Below are 15,106 nucleotides of genomic sequence, written 5' to 3'. Positions count from 1 at the left end.
GATGAATTAACACATCACAAAGCAGTTTCTCAGAAAGCTTCTTTCTAATTTTTATATGAGGATATATCATTTGTCACCATAAGCTTCAATGCGATCTGAGCCATCCCATTGCAGATTCCAAGAAAATAGTGTTAGCAAACTGCTCAATGAAAGGAAGAGTGCAACTCTGTGAAATGAATTCACACATCACAAAGCAGTCTCTCAGAAATCTTCTTTCTAGTTTTTATCTGAGGATATTTCCTTTGTCATCGTAGGCTTCATTGAGATCAAAAATATCCCTTCTCATATTCCTCAAAGACAGTGCTACAAAACTGCTCTATCAAAAGAATCATGTAACTCTTCGAGATGAATTAAATCATCACAAAGCGTTGTCATATAGGGATATTTCCTCTGTTTTTATTGATGACATTTCCTCTAGTTTTTATATGAGGATATTTTCTTTCTCACCATAAGCTTCAATGCACTCCAAAATATCTCAATGCAGATTTCAAGAAAACAGTGTTAGCAAACTGCTGAATGAAGAGAACAGTGTAACTCTGTGAGAAGAATTCACACATCACAAAGCAGTTTCTCGGAAAGTTTCATTCTAGTTTTTATCTGAAGACATTTCCTTTCTCACCACAGGCCTCAATGAGCTCGCGCATATCCCTTTGCAGATTCCATGAAAATAGTGTTAGCAAACTTCTCAATGAAAATAATGGTGTAACTCTGTGAGATGGATTCACACATCACAAAGCAGATTCTCAGAATTTTTTTTTTTGTTCTTAGCTGAGGATATTTCCTTTCTCACCACAGGCTTCAATGTTATCAAAAAATCCCATCTCAGATTCCCCAAAAACAATGCTACCAAAGTGATCCATAAAAAGAGTCGTGAAATTTCATGGATGAATTCACACATCACAAAGAAGTTTCTCACGAAGTTTCTTTCTAGATTTTATCTGAGGATATTTCCTGTGTCACCATAGTCGTCAGTGTGATCCAAATTATCCCTTCTCAGATTGCCCAAAAAGAGTGCTACCAAACTGTTCCATGAATAGAATGGTGTAACTCTGTGAGATGTATTCACATATGACAAAGCTGTTTCTCAGAAAATATCTTTCTGTTTTTATCTGAGGATATTTCCTTTTCCACCTTATTCTTGAATGCACTCCTGAATATTCCATTGCAGATTAATTGAAAAAAGTGTTAGCAAACTTCTCAGTGAAAAGGATGGTAAAACTCTGTGAAAAGCAGTTTCACGGAAAGCTTATTCTTGGTTGTTATCTGAGGGTATTTCCTTTGTCAGCGTAGGCTTCAATGCACTCCCAAATAACTCCTCTCAGATAACATGAAAACAGTGATACCCAATTACTCAGTCAACAAAGAGGTAAAATTCTATGAGATAAATACACACATCATAAAACCATTTCTGGAATAGCTTCTCTACAGTTTTTATCTGAAGTTATTTCCTTTTTCACTGAAAGCCTCTAGGACATCCCCAATATTACTTTGCAGTTTCCATTAAAACAATGCTACCAAATTACTCAAATAACACAAAGGTGTAACTCTGTGTGATGAATTCATGCATCAAAAATAAATTTCTCTGAAAGCTTCTTTCTAGTTTTTATCTCAGGATATTTCCTTTTCCACCATCAGCTTCCATGTGCTCCCAAATATCCCTTATCAGACATGACAAAAATAGTGTTAACAAAGTGCTCCATGAAAATAATCGTGTAAGTCAGTGAGATGAATTCACATATAACAAAGCAATTTCTCAGAAAGCTTCTTTCTAGTTTTTGTCTGAGTATATTTCCTTACTCACCCTAAGGATCAATGCAATCCCAAATATACTATTGCAGATTCCACGAAAACAGTGTTATCAAACTGCCCAATGAAAAGATCGGTGTAAATCTGAGATGAATTCAAACATCAGAAAGCAGTTTCTCAGAAAGCTTCTTTCTAATTTTTATCTGAGGATACTTCCTTATTCACTCTAGGCTTCAACGTACTCCCAAATATACCTTTACAGATTCCACAAGAACAGTGTTAGAAAACTGCCCCAAGAAAAGAAAGGTGTAACACTCTGAGATGAATTCACACACCCCAAAGAAGTTTCTCAGAATGCTTCTCCCTAGATTTTATCTGAAGATATTTCCCTTGTCACCATAGGCTTCAATGCAATCCAAAATATCCCTTCTCAAATTCCCCAAAAGAGTGCTACCTAAACGTTCAAGGAAAAAAAAAATGTGTAACTCTGTGAGATGAATTCACAAATCACAAACCAGGTTGTCATAAAGCTTCTTTCTAATTTTTATCTGAGGATATTTCCTTTTTCACTATAGGCCTCAATGTACTCCCAAAGATCCCTTTGCAGATTCCTCGAAATCAGTGTTAGCAAACTGCACTATGGAAAGAAAGGTGTTACTCTGTGAGATGAATTCAAACATTACAAAGAACTTTCTCGGAAAGATTTTCTCTAGTTTTTATCTGAGGACTTTTTTTGTCACTGTAGGTTTCAATGCAATCTGATGTATCCCTCAGATTCCCCAAAAACAGTGCTACCAAACAAATCCATGAAAGGAACCATGTAACTCAGTGAGATGAATAAGCATATTGCATAGCGGTTTCTCAGAAAGCTTCTTTCTAGTTTTTATATGAGGATATTTCCTTGCCACTATGAGCTTCAAATTGCTCTAAAATATCCCATTGCAGATTCCAATAAAACAGTGAATTCACACATTGCAAAGAAATTTCACAGAAAGTTTCTTTTGGTTTTTGCCTGAGGCTATTTCGTTTCTCACAATAGGTTTCAATGTGCTCTGAAATATCTTATTGCAGATTTCATGAAAAGAGTGTTGGCATATTGCACCATGAAAAGAATGGTGTAACTCTGTGAGATGAATTCACATATCACAAAGCAGTTTCCTGGAAAGCTTCTTTCTAGTTTTTTTTTTTTTGAATTTATTTATTTATTTTTTTAATTTATTTATTATTATTATACTTTAAGTTGTAGGGTACATGTGCATAATGTGCAGGTTTGTTACATATGTATACTTGTGCCATGTTGGTGTGCTGCACCCATCAACTCGTCATTTACATCAGGTATAACTCCCAATGCAATCCCTCCACCCTCCCCCCTCCCCATGATAGGCCCCGGTGTGTGATGTTCCCCTTCCCGAGTCCAAGTGATCTCATTTTTCAGTTCCCACCTATGAGTGAGAACATGAGAGTTTGGTTTTCTGTTCTTGTGATAGTTTGCTAAGAATGATGGTTTCCAGCTGCATCCATGTCCCTACAAAGGACACAAAGTCATCCTTTTTTATGGCTGCATAGTATTCCATGGTGTATATGTGCCACATTTTCTTAATCCAAACTGTCACTGATGGACATTTGGGTTGATTCCAAGTCTTTGCTATTGTGAATAGTGCTGCAATAAACATATGTGTGCATGTGTCTTTATAGCAGCATGATTTATAATCCTTTGGGTATATACCCAGTAATGGGATGGCTGGGTCATATGGTACATCTAGTTCTAGATCCTTGAGGAATCGCCATACTGTTTTCCATAATGGTTGAACTAGTTTACAATCCCACCAAAAGTGTAAAAGTGTTCCTGTTTCTCCACATCCTCTCCAGCACCTGTTGTTTCCTGACTTTTGAATGATCACCATTCTAACTGGTGTGAGATGGTATCTCATTGTGGTTTTGATTTGCATTTCTCTGATGGCCAGTGATGATGAGCATTTTTTCATGTGTCTGTTGGCTGTATGAATGTCTTCTTTTGAGAAATGTCTGTTCATATCCTTTGCCCACTTTTGGATGGGGTTGTTTGTTTTTTTCTTGTAAATTTGTTTGAGTTCTTTGTAGGTTCTGGATATTAGCCCTTTGTCAGATGAGTAGATTGCAAAAATTTTCTCCCATTCTGTAGGTTGCCTGTTCACTCTGATGGTAGTTTCTTTTGCTGTGCAGAAGCTCTTTAGTTTAATGAGATCCCACTTGTCAATGTTGGCTTTTGCTGCTGTTGCTTTTGGTGTTTTAGACATGAAGTCTTTGCCCATGCCTATGTCCTGAATAGTACTACCTAGGTTTTCCTCTAGGATTTTTATGGTATTAGGTCTAACATTTAAGTCTCTAATCCATCTTGAATTAATTTTTGTATAAGGAGTAAGGAAAGGATCCAGTTTCAGCTTCCTACTTATGGCTAGCCAATTTTCCCAGTACCATTTATTAAATAGGGAATCCTTTCCCCATTTCTTGTTTCTCTCAGGTTTGTCAAAGATCAGATGGCTGTAGATGTGTGGTATTATTTCTGAGGACTCTGTTCTGTTCCATTGGTCTATATCTCTGTTTTGGTACCAGTACCATGCTGTTTTGGTTACTGTAGCCTTGTAGTATAGTTTGAAGTCAGGTAGCGTGATGCCTCCAGCTTTGTTCTTTTGACTTAGGATTGTCTTGGAGATGCGGGCTCTTTTTTGGTTCCATATGAACTTTAAAGCAGTTTTTTTCAATTCTGTGAAGAAGCTCATTGGTAGCTTGAAGGGGATGGCATTGAATCTATAAATTACCTTGGGCAGTATGGCCATTTTCACGATACTGATTCTTCCTATCCATGAGCATGGTATGTTCTTCCATTTGTTTGTGTCCTCTTTTATTTCACTGAGCAGTGGTTTGTAGTTCTCCTTGAAGAGGTCCTTTACATCCCTTGTAAGTTGGATTCCTACGTATTTTATTCTCTTTGAAGCTATTGTGAATGGAAGTTCATTCCTGATTTGGCTCTCTGTTTGTCTGTTACTGGTGTATAAGAATGCTTGTGATTTTTGCACATTAATTTTGTATCCTGAGAGTTTGCTGAAGTTGCTTATCAGCTTAAGGAGATTTGGGGCTGAGACAATGGGGTTTTCTAAATAGACAATCATGTCATCTGCAAACAGGGACAATTTGACTTCTTCTTTTCCTAACTGAATCCCCTTGATTTCTTTCTCTTGCCTGATTGCCCTAGCCAGAACTTCCAACACTATGTTGAATAGGAGTGGTGAGAGAGGGCATCCCTGTCTTGTGCCAGTTTTCAAAGGGAACTTTTCCAGTTTTTGCCCATTCAGTATGATATTGGCTGTGGGTTTGTCATAAATAGCTCTTATGATTTTGAGGTACGTTCCATCAATACCGAATTTGTTGAGCGTTTTCAGCATGAAGGGCTGTTGAATTTTGTCAAAAGCCTTTGCTGCATCTATTGAGATAATGATGTGGTTCTTGTCTTTGGTTCTGTTTATATGCTGGATTATGTTTATTGATTTGCGAATGTTGAACCAGCCTTGCATCCCAGGGATGAAGTCCACTTGATCATGGTGGATAAGCTTTTTGATGTGTTGCTGAATCCGGTTTGCCAGTATTTTATTGAGGATTTTTGCATCGATGTTCATCAGGGATATTGGTCTAAAATTCTCTTTTTTTGTTGTGTCGCTGCCAGGCTTTGGTATCAGGATGATGTTGGCCTCATAAAATGAGTTAGGGAGGATTCCCTCTTTTTCTATTGATTGGAATAGTTTCAGAAGGAATGGTACCAACTCCTCCTTGTACCTCTGGTAGAATTCAGCTGTGAATCCTGGACTTTTTTTGGTTGGTAGGCTATTAATTATTGCCTCAATTTCAGAGCCTGCTATTGGTCTATTCAGGGATTCAACTTCTTCCTGGTTTAGTCTTGGAAGAGTGTAAGTGTCCAGGAAATTATCCATTTCTTCTAGATTTTCCAGGTTATTTGCGTAGAGGTGTTTATAGTATTCTCTTTTAATTGCGTCGATTTGATTCTTCTCTCTTTTCTTCTTTATTAGTCTTGCTAGTGGTCTGTCAATTTTGTTGATCTTTTCAAAAAACCAACTCCTGGATTCATTGATTTTTTGGAGGGTTTTTTGTGTCTCTATCTCCTTCAGTTCTGCTCTGATCTCAGTTATTTCTTGCCTTCTGCTAGCTTTCGAATGTGTTTGCTCTTGCTTCTCTAGTTCTTTTAATTGTGATGTTAGAGTGTCAATTTTAGATCTTTCCTGCTTTCTCTTGTGGGCATTTAGTGCTATAAATTTCCCTCTACACACTGCTTTAAATGTGTCCCAGATATTCTGGTATGTTGTATCTTTGTTCTCATTGGTTTCAAAGAACATCTTTATTTCTGCCTTCATTTCGTTATGTACCCAGTAGTCATTCAGGAGCAGGTTGTTCAGTTTCCATGTAGTTGAGCGGTTTTGATTGAGTTTCTTAGTCCTGAGTTCTAGTTTGATTGCACTGTGGTCTGAGAGACAGTTTGTTATAATTTCTATTCTTGTACATTTGCTGAGGAGTGCTTTACTTCCAATTACGTGGTCAATTTTGGAGTAAGTACGATGTGGTGCTGAGAAGAATGTATATTCTGTTGATTTGGGGTGGAGAGTTCTATAGATGTCTATTAGGTCTGCTTGCTGGAGAGATGAGTTCAATTCCTGGATATCCTTGTTAACTTTCTGTCTCGTTGATCTGTCTAATGTTGACAGTGGAGTGTTGAAATCTCCCATTATTATTGTATGGGAGTCTAAGTCTCTTTGTAAGTCTCTAAGGACTTGCTTTATGAATCTGGGTGCTCCTGTATTGGGTGCATATATATTTAGGATAGTTAGCTCTTCCTGTTGAATTGATCCCTTTACCATTATGTAATGGCCTTCTTTGTCTCTTTTGATCTTTGATGGTTTAAAGTCTGTTTTATCAGAGACTAGTATTGCAACCCCCACTTTTTTTTGTTCTCCATTTGCTTGGTAAATCTTCCTCCATCCCTTTATTTTGAGCCTATGTATGTCTCTGCGTGTGAGATGGGTCTCCTGAATACAGCAGAGTGATGGGTCTTGACTCTTTATCCAGTTTGCCAGTCTGTGTCTTTTAATTGGAGCATTTAGTCCATTTACATTTAAGGTTAAGACTGTTATGTGTGAACTTGATCCTGCCATTATGATATTAACTGGCTATTTTGCTCGTTAGTTGATGCAGTTTCTTCCTAGCCTTGATGGTCTTTACATTTTGGCATGTTTTTGCAATGGCTGGTACCGGTTGTTCCTTTCCATGTTTAGTGCTTCCTTCAGGGTCTCATGTAAGGCAGGCCTAGTGGTGACAAAATCTCTAAGCATTTGCATATCTGTAAAGGATTTTATTTCTCCTTCACTTATGAAACTTAGTTTGGCTGGATATAAAATTCTGGGTTTAAAATTCTTTTCTTTAAGAATGTTGAATATTGGCCCCCACTCTCTTCTGGCTTGAAGAGTTTCTGCCGAGAGATCTGCTGTTAGTCTGATGGGCTTCCCTTTGTGGGTAACCCGACCTTTCTCTCTGGCTGCCCTTAAGATTTTTTCCTTCATTTCAACTTTGGTGAATCTGGCAATTATGTTTCTTGGAGTTGCTCTTCTCGAGGAGTATCTTTGTGGCGTTCTCTGTATTTCCTGGATTTGAATGTTGGCCTGCCCTACTAGGTTGGGGAAGTTCTCCTGGATGATATCCTGAAGAGTGTTTTCCAAATTGGTTCCATTTTCCACCTCACTTTCAGGCACCCCAATCAGACGTAGATTTGGTCTTTTTACATAATCCCATACTTCTTTCAGGCTTTGTTCATTTCTTTTTCTTCTTTTTTCTTTTGGTTTCTCTTCTCGCTTCATTTCATTCATTTGATCCTCCATTGCTGACATTCTTTCTTCCAGTTGATCGAGTCGGTTACTGAAGCTTGTGCATTTGTCACGTATTTCTCGTGTCATGGTTTTCGTCTCTTTCATTTCGTTTATGACCTTCTCTGCATTAATTACTCTAGTCATCAATTCTTCCACTTTCTTTTCAAGATTTTTAGTTTCTTTGTGCTGGGTACGTAATTCCTGCTTTAGCTCTGAGAAATTTGATGGACTGAAGCCTTCTTCTCTCATCTCGTCGAAGTCATTCTCCGTCCAGCTTTGATCCATTGCTGGTGATGAGCTGCGCTCCTTTGCCGGGGGAGATACGCTCTTATTTTTTGAATTTCTAGCTTTTCTGCCCTGCTTTTTCCCCATCTTTGTGGTTTTATCTGCCTCTGGTCTTTGATGATGGTGACGTACTGATGGGGTTTTGGTGTAGGTGTCCTTCCTGTTTGATAGTTTTCCTTCTAACAGTCAGGACCCTCAGCTGTAGGTCTGTTGGAGATTGCTTGAGGTCCACTCCAGACCCTGTTTGCCTGTGTATCAGCAGCAGAGGCTGCAGAAGATAGACTATTGCTGAACAGCGAGTGTACCTGTCTGATTCTTGCTTTGGAAACTTCCTCTCAGGGGTGTACTCCACCCTGTGAGGTGTGGGGTGTCAGACTGCCCCTAGTGGGGGATGTCTCCCAGTTAGGCTACTCAGGGGTCAGGGACCCACTTGAGCAGGGAATCTGTCCCTTCTCATATCTCAACCTCCGTGTTGGGAGATCCACTGCTCTCTTCAAAGCTGTCAGACAGAGTCGTTTGCATCTGCAGAGCTTTCTGCTGCGTTTGTTATTGTTTACTGTGCCCTGTTCCCAGAGGTGGAGTCTACAGAGACAGGCAGGTTTCCTTGAGCTGCTGTGAGCTCCACCCAGTTCGAGCTTCCCAGCAGCTTTGTTTACCTACTTAAGCCTCAGCAATGGCAGTCTCCCCTCCCCCAGCCTCTCTGCTGCCTTGCCAGTAGATCACAGACTGCTGTGCTAGCAATGAGGGAGGCTCCTTGGGTGTGGGACCCTCCCGGCCAGGTGTGGGATATGATCTCCTGGTGTGCCTGTTTGCTTAAATCACAGTATTGCGGTGGGAGTTACCCGATTTTCCAGGTGTTGTGTGTCTCAGTTCCCCTGGCTAGGAAAAGGGATTCCCTTCCCCCTTGCACTTCCCAGGTGAGGCAATGCCTCGCCCTGCTTCAGCTCTCGCTGGTCGGGCTGCAGCAGCTGACCAGCACCGATCGTCTGGCACTTCCCAGTGAGATGAACCCAGTACCTCAGTTGAAAATACAGAAATCACTGGTCTTCTGTGTCACTCGCGCTGGGAGTTGGAGACTGGAGCTGTTCCTATTCAGCCATCTTGCTCCGCCCCTCTAGTTTTAATCAGAGGATATTTCCTTTCTCACCATAGGCCTCAGTGCAATCCAAAATCTGCCTTCTCAGGTTCCCCAAAAAGAGCGCTACCAAACTACTCTATGAAAAGAAAGGTGTAAGTCTGTGAGATGAATTCACAAATCACAAAGCAGTCTCTCAGAAAGTTTCTTTTTAGTTTTTATCTGAGGGTATTCTCTTTTTCAATATAGGCTTCAATGTGCTCCCAAATATCCTGGTGCAGATCCCACAAAAACAGTGTTATCAAACTGCTCATTGAAAAGTACAGTGTTATTCTGTGAAATGAATTCACACAACACAAAGCAGTTTCTCAGAAAGTTTCTTTTTGTTTTTATCTGAGGATATTTCCTTTGTCATCATAAGCTTCAATACGATGACAAATAACCCTTCTCAGACTAACCAAAAACAGTACTACCAAACTGATCCATTGACAGAATCATGTAACTCAGTGGGATAAATTCAACATCAAAAAGAAGTTTCTCAGAAACATTCTTTCTAGTTTTTGTCTGAGGATAATGCCTTTCTCTCCCTAAGCTTCAATGTCCACTCAAATATCCTTTTGCAGGTTACACATAAACGGTGTTATCACACAGCTCTAAGAAAAGAACAGTGTAACTCTGAGAGATGAATTCACCCATCTCAAAGACCTCTCTCAGAAAGAGTCTTTCTAGTTTTTATCAGAAGATATTTCGTTTGCCACTATAGGCATCAATGCCATTGAAAATATCCCTTCTCAGATTCCAAAAAAAAAAAAAAAAATGCCACCAAAATTATACATGAAAAGCCTCGTGTAACACTATGAGATGAATTCACAAATCACAAAGGAGTTTCACAGAAAGCTTCTTTTTGGTTTTTATCTGAGGATATTTCCTTCATCACCATAGGCATCAATGCGCTCTGAAATATAATACTGCAGATTCCACGAAAACTGTGTTATCAATCTGCTCAAAGAATAGAACAGTGTAAATCTGTGAGATGAATTCATACATCACCATGCAGTTTCTCAGAAAGCTCCTTTTGGTTTTTATTTGAGGATATTTTGTTTCTCACAATAGGCTTAATGCATTCCAAAATATCCCCTTGCAGATTACAAGAAAACAGTGTTAGCAAACTGCTTCATGGAAAGAAAGGTGTAACTCTGTGAGATGAATTCACACAGCACAAAGCAGTTTCTCAGAAAGCTGTTTTTTGGTTTTTATCTGAGGATATTTCCTTTGTCACCATAAGCTTCAATGTGCTCCCAAATATCCTATTGCAGAATCCACAAAAAGAGTTTTATCAAAATGCTCAATGGAAAGAACAGTGTATCTCTGTGAGATGAGTTCAAATATCACAAGGAACTTTCTCAGAAAATTTCTTTCTAGTTTTTATCTGAGGATATTTCTTTTTCCCCATAGGATTCAATGCGATCCCAGATATCCCATCTCAGATTCCCCAAAAACAGTGCTAGCAAACTGATTCATGAAGAGTTATGTGACTCTGTGAGATGAATTCAGAAGTCTCAAAGGAGATTCTCAGAATACTGGTTTCCAATTTTTGTCTGAGGATATTTCTTTGTCACCATAAGCTTAGTTGTGTAATAACTAAGTAATAACAGTGTTGAATGCACATATAATAAAGAAGATTTTTAGAAAACTTCTTCCTAGTTTTTATCTGATTATATTTCCTTTGTCACCATAGGCTTCAAGGAGATCGAAAATATCCTTTCTCAGATTCCCCAAAAACAGTGCTACCAAACTGCTCCAAGAAAAGAATCATGTAACTCTGTGAGATGAATTCACAAATCACAAAGTATTTTCTCAGAAAGCTTCTTTCTAGTTTTTGTCTGAGGTTATTTCCTTTGTCTCCCTAAGCTTCAATGATTTCCGAAATATCTCATTGCAGATTCCAAGAAAACAGTGTTAGCAAACTGCTCAATGAAAACAAGAGTGTATCTCTCTCTGTGAGATGAATTCACACATCACAAACAACTTTCTCAGAAAAATTCTTTCTGGTTTTTACCTGAGGATATTTCTTTTGTCACCATAACCTTCAATGTGATCCAAAATATCCCTTCTCATATTTCCCAAAAACAGTGCTGCCAAAGTTCTACATGAAAAGAATCATGTAACACTGTGAGATGAATTAGCACATCATAAAGCGTTTTTTCAGAAAGTTTCATTCTAGTTTTTATATGAGGGTATTTCCTTTGTTACCATAGGCTTCAATGGCATCCAAAATATCCCTGCTAAGATGCCGTAAAAACAGTGCTATCTCAGGATAGTTCTCTTTCCACTATAGGCCTCATTGTGCTCCCAAATATTGATTTGCAGATTCCACGAAGACAGTGTTAGCAAACTGCTGAATGAAAAGAACCATTTAACTCTGTGAAATGAATCCACATATCTCAAAGTAGTTTCTCAGAAAGCTTCTTTCTAGTTTTTATCTGAGAATATTTTCTTTTCACCATATGCCTTAATGCAATCCCAAATATCCCTTTGCAGATTCCATGAAAACATTGTTAGCAAACTGCTCCATGGAAAGAATGGTGTAATTCTGTGAGATGAATTCACACATCATGAAGAGGTTTCTCAAAATGCTTCTTTTAATTTTTATCTGAGAATATTTCTATTGTCATCGTAGGATGTAATGCCATCCAAAATATCCCTTCTCAGATTCCCCAAAAAATGTGCTACCAAACTCCTCCATGAAAAGAAAGGTGTAGTTCTGTGAAATGAATTCTCAAATCACAAAACAGCTTCTCAGGAAGTTTTTGACTAGTATTTGTCTGAGGATATTTTGTTTGTCACCATTGGTTTCAATGCATTCTGAAATATCCCATTGCAGATTCCAAGAAAACACTGTTACCAAACTGCTCAATGAAAAGAACAGTGTAACTCTGTGAGTTCAATTCACACAACACAAAGCAGTCTCTCAGAATGCTTTTTTTTGTTTTTTATCTGAGGGTATTTCCTTTGTCACCATAAGCTTCAATGCTCTACCAAATATCCCATTGCAGATTCCATGAAAACAGTGTTATCAAACTGTTCAATGAAAAGCACAGTGTAACTCTGTTGGATGAATTCACACATCACAAAGAACTATCTCAGAAAGCTTTTTTCAGGTTTTTATCTCAGGATATTTCCTTTGTCACCATAGGCTTAAATGCGATCCCAGATATCCCTTCTCATATTAAACAAAAACAGGGTTACCAAACTGATCCATGAACAGAATCATGTAACTCTGTGAAATAAATTCACAAATCACAAAGCGGATTCTCAAAAATATTCTTTCTAGTTTTTGTCTGGATATTTTCCTTTGTCTCCCTAAGCTTCAATGTACTCTGAAATATCTCATTGCAGATTCCAAGAAAACAGTGTTAGCAAACTGCTCAATGAAAAAAACGGTGTAACTCTGTGAGGTGAATTCATATATCACAAAGTAGTTTCTCAGAAATTTTCTTTCCACTTAATACCTGAGGATATTCCCTTTTTCACAACAGGCTTCAATCCGCTCCCAAATATTACTTTGTAAATTCCATGAAAACAGTGTTAGAAAACTGTTCCATGAAAATAAAGGTATAACTCTGTGAGATGAATTCACACGTAACACAGAACTTTCTCAGAGAGCTTCTTTCTAGTTTTTATCTGAGGATATTTGATTTTTCACCGTAGGACTCAATGCCTTCCCAAATATCCCTTTGTAGATTCCAAGAAAACAGTATTATCAAACTGCTCCATGAAGAGAAAGGTGTAACTCTGTGCTATGAATTCACACATCATGAAGAAGTTTCTCAGAAAGTTTCTTTCTAGTTTTTATCTGAAGATATTTCCTTTGTCACCATAGGCTTCAATGGCATCCAAAGTATCCCTTCTCAGATGCCGCAAAAACAGTGCTACCAAAGTGTGCCATGAAAAGAATCATGTAAATCAGTTAGATGAATTCACAAATCACAAAGCAGTTTCTCAGAAATCTTCTTTCTAGTTTTTATCTGAGGTTATTTCCTTTTTCACCATAGGCCTCAATGTACTCACGAATATCCCTTTGCAGATTCCAAGAAAACAGTGTTAGTAAACTGCTCAATGAAAAGAAAAGTGTAACTCTGTGAGATGAATTCACACATCACAAGGCAGTTTCTCTGGAAGTTTGTTTTGTTTATTATCTTAGGATATATCCTTTGTCAGCATAGGCTTCAATGTGCTCCAAAATATCCTATTACAGTTTCCACGAAAACAGTGTTATCAAACTACTCAATGGAAAGATTGGTGTTCCTCTGTGAGATGAATTCACACATCACAAGAAAGCTTCTCGGAAAACTTCTTTATGGTTTTTATCTGAGGATATTCTCTTCTTCACCTTATGCCTCAATGGGCTCCCCAGTATCCCTTTGCAGATTCCACGAAAACAGTGTTAGGGAACTGCTCCATGAAACAAAGGTGTAACATTGTCAGATGAATTCACATATCACAAAGAAATTTCTCAGAAATCTTCTTTGTAGTTTTTATCTGAGGATATTTTCTTTGTCACCAAATGCTTCAAAGCGATCCAAAATATCCCTTCTCGAATTCCCCAAAAACAATGCTACCGAACTACTCCATAAAAGGGATGTTGTAACTCTGTGAGATGGAATCACAAAGCACAAATTAATTTCTCAGTAAACTTCTTTCTAGTTTTTGTCTGAGGACATTTCCTTTGTCACTATAAACTTCAATGAGCTCTGATATATCCCATTCCTGACTCCAAGAAAAGAGTGTTAGCACACTGTTAAATAAAAAGCACAGTGTAATTCTGTGAGATGAATTCACACATCACAAAGCAGTTTCTCAGAAGGCTTCTTCTTGGTGTTTATCTGAGTATATTTCCTTTGTCACCATAGACTTTAATGTGCTCTGAAATGTCCTCTTGGAGATTCCACAAAGACAGTGTTATCACACTGCTCAGTGAAAATAGAGTTATAACTCTGTGAGATGAATTCACACATCACAAAGAACTTTCTCAGAAAGCTTCTTTTCAGTTTTTATCTGAGGATATTTCCTTTGTAACCCTAGGCTTCAATGTGATCCTAAATATCCCTTCTCTGATTCCCCAAAAACAGGCCTGCCAAACTGCTCCATGTAAAGAGTCGTGTAACTCTGTGAGATGAATTAACACATTGGAAAGCAAACTGCTCCACGAAAAGAATTGTGTAGCTCTGTGAGATGAATTCACAAATCACAAAGCATTTTTCTCAGAAAGCTTCTTTCTAGTTTCTATATGAGGGAATTTCCTTGGACACAGTAAGCTTCAATGTGCTCTGAAATATCCCCTTTCAGATTCCATGATAATGGTGTTAGTAAACTGTTCAATGAAAAAAACGGTGTAACTATGTGAGATGAATTCACACATCACAAAAAAGCTTCTCAGAAAGCTTCTTTCTAGTTTTTATCTGGTGATATTTCCTTTTTCACCATAGGTCTCAATGCACTCCCAAATATCCCTTTGCAGGTGTCACTCTGTGAGATTAATTCACACATCACAAAGTAGTTTCTCAGAATGCTTCTTTCTAGTTTTAATCTGAGGATATTTCCTTTGTCACCACAGTATTCAATGTGATCCAAAATATCCCTTCTCAAGTTCACCGAAAACAGCACTACCACATTGCTCCAGGAAGAGAATCGTGTAGCTCTATGAGATGAATTCACAAATCACAAAGTAGTTTCTCAGAAAGCTTCTTTCTAGTTTTTTGTCGGAGCATATATTCTTTTTCACTCTAGACCTCAATGCTATCACAAATATTCCTTTGCAGATTCCACAAAAATAGTGATAGCAAACTGCTCCATGTAAAGAAAGGTGTAAATTTGTGAGATGAATTCACACATCACAAAGCACTTCCTCAGAAATATCTCTCTAGTTTTCATCTGGGGATATTTCCTTTGTCACCATAGACTTCAATGTGATCCAAAATATCTCTCCTCAGATTCCCCATAAAAAGTGCTACCAAACTGATCCATGAAAAGAACAGTGTATATCTGTGAGTTGACTTCAGACATCACAAAGAAGATTCTCAGAAACTTTCTA

This window comes from Chlorocebus sabaeus, chromosome 12, assembly GCF_047675955.1.
Source record: "Chlorocebus sabaeus isolate Y175 chromosome 12, mChlSab1.0.hap1, whole genome shotgun sequence".
Classification (NCBI taxonomy): domain Eukaryota; kingdom Metazoa; phylum Chordata; class Mammalia; order Primates; family Cercopithecidae; genus Chlorocebus; species Chlorocebus sabaeus.
Note: the sequence above shows the minus strand (reverse complement) of the source record.